This window comes from Nelumbo nucifera, chromosome 1, assembly GCF_055504915.1.
Source record: "Nelumbo nucifera cultivar China Antique chromosome 1, China Antique-T2T, whole genome shotgun sequence".
Classification (NCBI taxonomy): Eukaryota; Viridiplantae; Streptophyta; class Magnoliopsida; order Proteales; family Nelumbonaceae; genus Nelumbo; species Nelumbo nucifera.
Genome location: NC_142649.1, coordinates 79,993,434 through 80,000,212, shown reverse-complemented (window position 1 = coordinate 80,000,212; position 6,779 = coordinate 79,993,434). Strand labels below are relative to the sequence as shown.

The 6,779-nt window shown below is 32.9% G+C and overlaps 1 pseudogene across 1 annotated transcript; it reads right to left on the bottom strand.

The window, feature by feature from the left end:
* Positions 1-455: 455 nt before the first annotated feature.
* Positions 456-6,282, bottom strand: LOC104588903 (beta-glucosidase 18-like; annotated as a pseudogene). The gene is made up of 11 exons (XR_016081129.1): positions 6,057-6,282; positions 5,884-5,950; positions 5,711-5,769; positions 5,451-5,596; positions 5,230-5,317; positions 4,828-5,037; positions 2,283-2,424; positions 1,537-1,794; positions 1,311-1,413; positions 1,133-1,241; positions 456-870 (listed from the first exon to the last, which is right to left on the bottom strand). The product of XR_016081129.1 is annotated as a beta-glucosidase 18-like (transcript).
* Between the last annotated feature and the right edge of the window lie 497 nt (positions 6,283-6,779).

Genomic DNA, 6,779 nt, shown 5'->3' with positions numbered 1-6,779 from the left:
CTATATGGATGTAAGATGCATATTTTCCTTCCCTTTTTCTCTATTCTCCATTGAAGCGACAACTCATCTATCATTTCTCTTGCAGCACTCATTTGTGTCCAAAAGGATGCGTTTCCGATTGACTGCTTATGTTGCTCATGCTTGTAAGATGTATGTCCTTACCCCAATATAAACTAGGAAAAGGGGAAGCTTATATTTTCCAAAAATTATGTAATCGAGAGATCATAATAATGCAGATTAGAAACAAGCATGAAATTGTAATTGAATGCTATGGAAGTCAGCCAAATGGAAAGTATAAGAGATTGTGGAATGTAAACATTTCAAGAGTCAAGAGTGCACGATTCGATGAGGATAAACCTGACCCTGGATATGGAATTTGATGCTCTAAAACTGATCATGGGAATTCATAAAGAAAAACAGTAACATATTCTCTTCCATGTTCATAAAGGATATACGAACCAACCATAAAAGAACTTAGATTATTTGCCATTTTAGTCGGTACAATACAAATGTACAATAATTTAGCAAGAGAGCAGCAGAGAAGGGGAGGAAGCTTAGAAGCAGTTAAAATCTTCCATGTCCGGTGATGATGAAAATGATAATCCAAGAAGGATCATATACCTGCTTCAACATCTCTCCAGTTGGCTATCTTTTAAGTTGTTGCTCGATCGCTTCACTAGCATATCATCATATTCATCAGTAGCGTTGGGGGTGAGGAAATCCCTGTACCATTTTGCAGATAGCTTTGGAGTCCGTTCCAGCGTTTGGTAGTCGACGTAATAGAGTCCGAATCTCATGCTAAACCCCCTCGTCCATTCAAAGTTGTCCATCAGTGACCACACAAAATAGCCTCGCACATCAGCCCCATTCCTGTCATCAACGCAAATTTCCTTAAATTCATAAGAAAAAAATTCCCACTTTCTTAAAATGGGTTTCATTGAAACAATTAAATACTCCCTTTAAAGCCACAACTAGAACGTAGTAGTAATTGAAGATTTTTTTGCTTGATAACAGGATCTTAATTAAAACATGTCAAGAGCAGTTTAATATATAAACTTGTCATCTCCATCAACATTTGGATATCTTAAAACTAGTGTTTAATTTAGTCTTTTGGTTGAATCTGTGGGCTCACCTGATTGCTCGAGCAAGAGAAGCAAGGTAACCTTTGAAAAACTCGATTCGCTTGTTGTCATTCAGTAAATCTTCTCTCTTACCTGCAGGTTGGTCTGATTGAGCAAGTCCTACACAGAATAATGAATAATTTTCAGTGACAAAATCTTCACCCCCTCTGTATTTAATCACGGTCTTACCATTTTCAGTGACAAAAATGGGTTTATTATTGTATCTTGTTTTAATGTACTCTACCATTTTCTCCAGTCCATCTGGAACTATGAAGAATCTAGGCATCGGAGTCTGCCAAAAAAAAAAAAAAACAGGAAACATCCCGGATAAGAAGATAAGAGGAGCATAAATTACTAAGTAATTAAATAACAAATTAACAGAGAATGATGTGATGGGATAGGAAATGCCTAATACCGGCTCTCCAATTGCAACACCATCCCTAAAACCGGTTGTGTAAACAAAACCTAGGAATGCATGACTTTCTCCTGTAGGACAAGGAGAGTTGATGCAGTCTTTGGCATATAAACTTGAATAGTGGTTGATGCCGATGAAGTCAATACTGCCGTTTAGTGTCTTGGACTCCTCCACTGAGAACTTGGGCAGTCGAGCACCAAGATGGTGACGCATCTCTGGAGGGTAATCTCCATATATCAAGGGATCTAACACCCTGCTCGGTAATTAGGCAATGTATGATGATTAGCAATCTACTCATTAAGAGTTTAAGACCAGGTGCTCTGCTTTTAGTAATAAAGATTGTACCTCTTTGATTCAGTTAAAGCATATATACTTTAGGGCTGAGGATCTTACTCTACTGTTTCCAACTTTTTAGCTCTTTGCTACAATAGATAGATATTTAAAAGGGGTTAATCACCTCTATATACTCTATTGTTTGACCAACTATTTAAGTATACCATGTGGTTTTAAAAGCTACTTTGATATACAACATTGTGGTTTCGAAAACTACTTTGGTCATGGAAACTTGAAGATTTCTATCTCATGATGTTGAACAGGAAATTTATTGGAAAGGCCACCCAGGAGAAGAAGTGCCTCTCATGAAATCAAAATTCCATTACGGGCCTTGGAAAGCACTGAGAGGGACCCATTCCGTTGGGCTAGGCTAGCACTATAGGTTTTTTGTCGCTTTATATGCAAATGGGAACCTCATTGGCATATAATCTCTCTTCATCTGATCTACTCAAAACTCCCAAGTATTGAGTAGAATTTCTGAAGATCGAGTGCTTTGTAATCAGAGGATCTTCTATGCTCTTGGGTAGGCAGTAACGAAGATCTGACACCTTCGATCTGGAAAAGAAACAATATAAATTGAAGAATAAACAAGTAAAAAGGGTAAAACGATGATGGTCTTTTCCATCTTCTCTGGGATTTTATAAAGGAAACAAAAAATTAAGCTAGATGTGTGAAACAGAATATCTATTTGGCTTTTTGAAGAGGAGAGGAAGGAGAAAATATGAGGGGTAAAAATGGGATTATCAAAAGGTTAATGGCCATGTATAAATGGTATTATACATTTTCTTAACGGATGGCCCTATTTGTGTTATGTGGGGCCATCTTACATGGCACATATAACTAGTTTTTGAAACTACAGCGTACATTTAAGTAATTATCCCTTTAAATAAATAACAACTTAAAATTTGGCATTTGGTAATATAATCTTAATAGAAATAACAGTAAAATAATAAATTATATATATATATTAATAAATCAAGTGTTTTTAATCAAAATTATCTTATATATTATCTATTAAACTTCAACTTTTATATATAAAATAAAATATAATAAAAATTACAAAAAAACTAAGAAACCTTTCGTATATTGTTAACAAAATAATAGGTTTGAGTCTAAGTTGGTTTTCAACAAGCAAGAACCAGAACGGACCCGGTTACTAATCGGGACAAAATCATACAGCAAGAATTGATATAATCAGTTTGGTCTGTTCAGAACTATCAAGTAGAATTGACCCATTGACAGCCCTAGCCTTTTGTTTATAAACCGTTTTGGACCCTTCTACATGCACATTAACTTTTTTACATAATCCTAATTTTACCCCTTCATATTGTTCACTTCGAATGGGGGGAGGGGGGGTTGATCTATATGTATAAGTAGAAATGAATCGAGCTTTTCATGAGATATTTAAACTCATCTCGGTATAATTTTTATGTCTTATTTTTTGTATGTAAAATAAAAACAATTTTTAATATGTATATTTTTTATTTTGTATATGTATAATAATAAATATTATATATAATAGTTTTATTTTTTATATGTATGACAATAAATAATTTTTATAATTCTTAATTTTTGTATGTAAAATAAAAAAATTATTTTTATATGTATAATTTTTATATTTTATAGAAAGCTTAGCTAAAGCCAAGCCAAGTTTAAACTTGTGAGCTTTTGAGATAAGCCGAACTCGAGCTTAAGTCTTTCAAATTGAGCTTGAGCCCGACCTTGTTTTGGTGAGCCAAGCTCAAATAACTGGGTATTCAATTTGGCTTATCTCAAGTCCACCCCTATGTATAAACTATACCCAACATGTGAAAGATGTGAACATTCCAAAAAAAAGAAGCACACACACACGCACACACACGTATTAGGTATTGTGTTTACCCAGTTCCCTCATTAGGATAGTTTGAAATTGAGTTGACCATGAGTTCATAACCCAATTTCATCGTATTCAAGAGAACACTCTCTTGGGCTATGTTTGGTTTGTTAGATGGGAAGGAAAAATATGAAATATTGTGGGATGTCAGGAGAGGAGATGGGATGGGGAAAAGTGGGATTATAGATCCCAATTCTTGGGATGTGCAATCCCACCATTTGGGTGGGAAACAAGTGGGAATGTAGGGGTAGATTTGTTTTACAAAGAAAAAACACCTGCAGTACTATTTATAAGATTTAATACTAGATTCATGAACCATAAATAAATTATTTATTATTTAAAAATATATTAATAAAATAATTTAAAAAAATTAATAAATAACTTAAATAAAATATTAATAAAAGAATATGAAATAATAAGTCAAATTAATAATTAACAATAAAATATTTAATCACAAAAAATATTATTAATTAATTAAGAACATTTAAGAATTGATTAATTTACTAATTAGTTGATAATTAAATAATTAATAATTTAATTAAAATAAATAAAAAATAATTTATTAATGAAAATTAATTTAATAATTTATGAATAATTAATATTCAATTAGTAATTAAGTCATGCGTATTAATAAAATATAATATTAATAATAAATTATAAACTAATAAAATGTAAAATGTTTAACTAATTAACTAATTATGCATTTTAAATAATTAATATCTAATGAATAATAAAATACTAAATAATAAATAAGTATTATTAACAAAAGATAGTGAATGATTAATGAATAAATAAATAAGGTTTTTATTATTAATCTAATTATTGATTCAACAAAAATAATTAAATTATAAAAATGTTAAATAATTAAAAACAATTAATAATAAAAGTAAATCTCTTAATTAATTCATATTAAATACTAATGAAATAAATTCTAAAATATTAATTCTTATTTTTTTAATTAATCATTAATTAGATATTTATCAAAATTATTTAATTATAAAATTATTTCATTGAAATATCAATATTTAATAATTAATAATAAAAAATATAAATAATAAAAAGATTATTTATTAATTGATTAACACGACCGGTACAAATAAGCGGCCCTGCCGTGGGACAACAACATGTTGTGAAGCACAGTAAAAGGCTCCATCTCCGAACGACGACCTGGTGCGTACATTCCCCTCAGATAAGCTAAATGAGCATACAAGTTGGGCTCATTCAAGCTATTCCAGTACTTCACCCGATCTCCGAACTTCTTGAAATAGATTTCTGCAAAATACCCAAAATCTTCCCTGCAACAATAAGCACCAACAAAATCAAAATCCCATTTTCTATTTCCAGTCAAGCTCACTCTCTTCACGATTTCATCACAAGATTTGTGACAGTGAGAAACAAACACACACTTCCCCAGAAATTTGTGTTTTCTAATTCATAAAATCTAAACGAGATTCAGATAGGAGAGAAACAAATGTTCATGGGCTTACTGTATTAGAGGGCTCAGCCATCCCCCGTAACTGTCTTCCAGTTCTTGTGGCAGGTCGTGATGATACAAGGTCACAAATGGTTCGATCCCTGCCGACACAAGCCTTAATTTGTTACAGACGATAAGAGGAACACAGTAGGAGATTGTCTATGATACTGTTAGAATTCTAGTCTTGAGGTCTATCAGTCCAGATTTGGTTAGAATTCCAAGTCTTTGGCTCACCTCTCAGTAGGAGATTGTCTATGAAGAAGGTGCATATGAATTTTTTTTTCTTTTCTTTTTTAATGCTTACGAGGTAAAATCCTGGCCCAAGAAATGGAAAAACGATAAGCATTTACTCCCAGCGAGTGCATCAGGTCGATGTCTTGCTGTGCGAAACCAAGTAAAGTAAAGCAAAGGGTAGGTAGGCTGTTAGTTCAGAATTCAGATTCCATTGATGAAGATTTAACAGGTAAATGAAGGATTAAAGTCAATTCTGTTACCAAGTAGAGATGGTAATGGTCGTCTGCCGTATCTGCATTTTCCCCTGTTTCAATCTTCCCTGCAGTTTTTTGGTTTCATTAATAAGAAAGAACAGACCATTACTAGAATCTAGAGATCTCCAGAGACAGAGATAGAGAGATGGAGAGAGAGGGGAGGGCGGGATTATCTTCACCTGGAATGTGGCTAAACACATCCCAATTGCTTAGACCCCTGCCATCTTCAAGAATTGCTCCCTCAGTCTGCAATTTGGACGATTGACAAGAAATTCAAACAATAGAACAATCAAAATCTGAGTTAGGAAAATCTGTAAACGACTAAAATTAGCAGAGCAGGAATGACACGCACCTGATAGGCGGAAGTACTCGTTCCGAAGAGAAAGTCGACTGAGATTTGATTTCTGCGGATGGTCTCCTCATGAGAGTTGCTCACTATACAAGACAGAGTAAGGGATAGTAATGAGAGTAGTCTTCCCCTACGAATTAAGTAATGGGTATGAATAGTTCCCATCCTTGAGCAGCAATTCTACGATTCAATCCAAAATGATGGGGGTTGGCTTTTAAAAGACACTTCAATTCGTGCACTGTATTTAGAGTTTTACAACTACTGCCAACAATAATGCAACTCAAATTAAATAAAGAAAAGGAAAAATGAAACCTGATATTTATAGTTTATTTTTTTTAATAAAATAAAATTTATTGATAATTTGAAAGTACATGAAGCCCAAAAAAGTTGTATATTATATTTACATCAAACTTACTAGAGTAGTAAGCAAAAAGATGAGCTAGAGTATTCTGATCTTTAGCGATATGTTTTGCTTGAAAGCCCTCAAATTTTGTGATATTGTGCATTATAGTTCTGATATGCATTTGGATTATCCAGTTGCCAATGTTGTTTCTTTCTTGAATGACCTGTATAACATGTGCTGCATAAGAGAAGAGAGATATGTGTTTAACATTGAATACTTGATAAGCAGATTTAACATTGAATACACCACTATTTGTGTGCTTCCAAAGCAAGCAATCAGATGATAAGTCCAGTTGAGATGTAATGGATGATATATGCTAGATG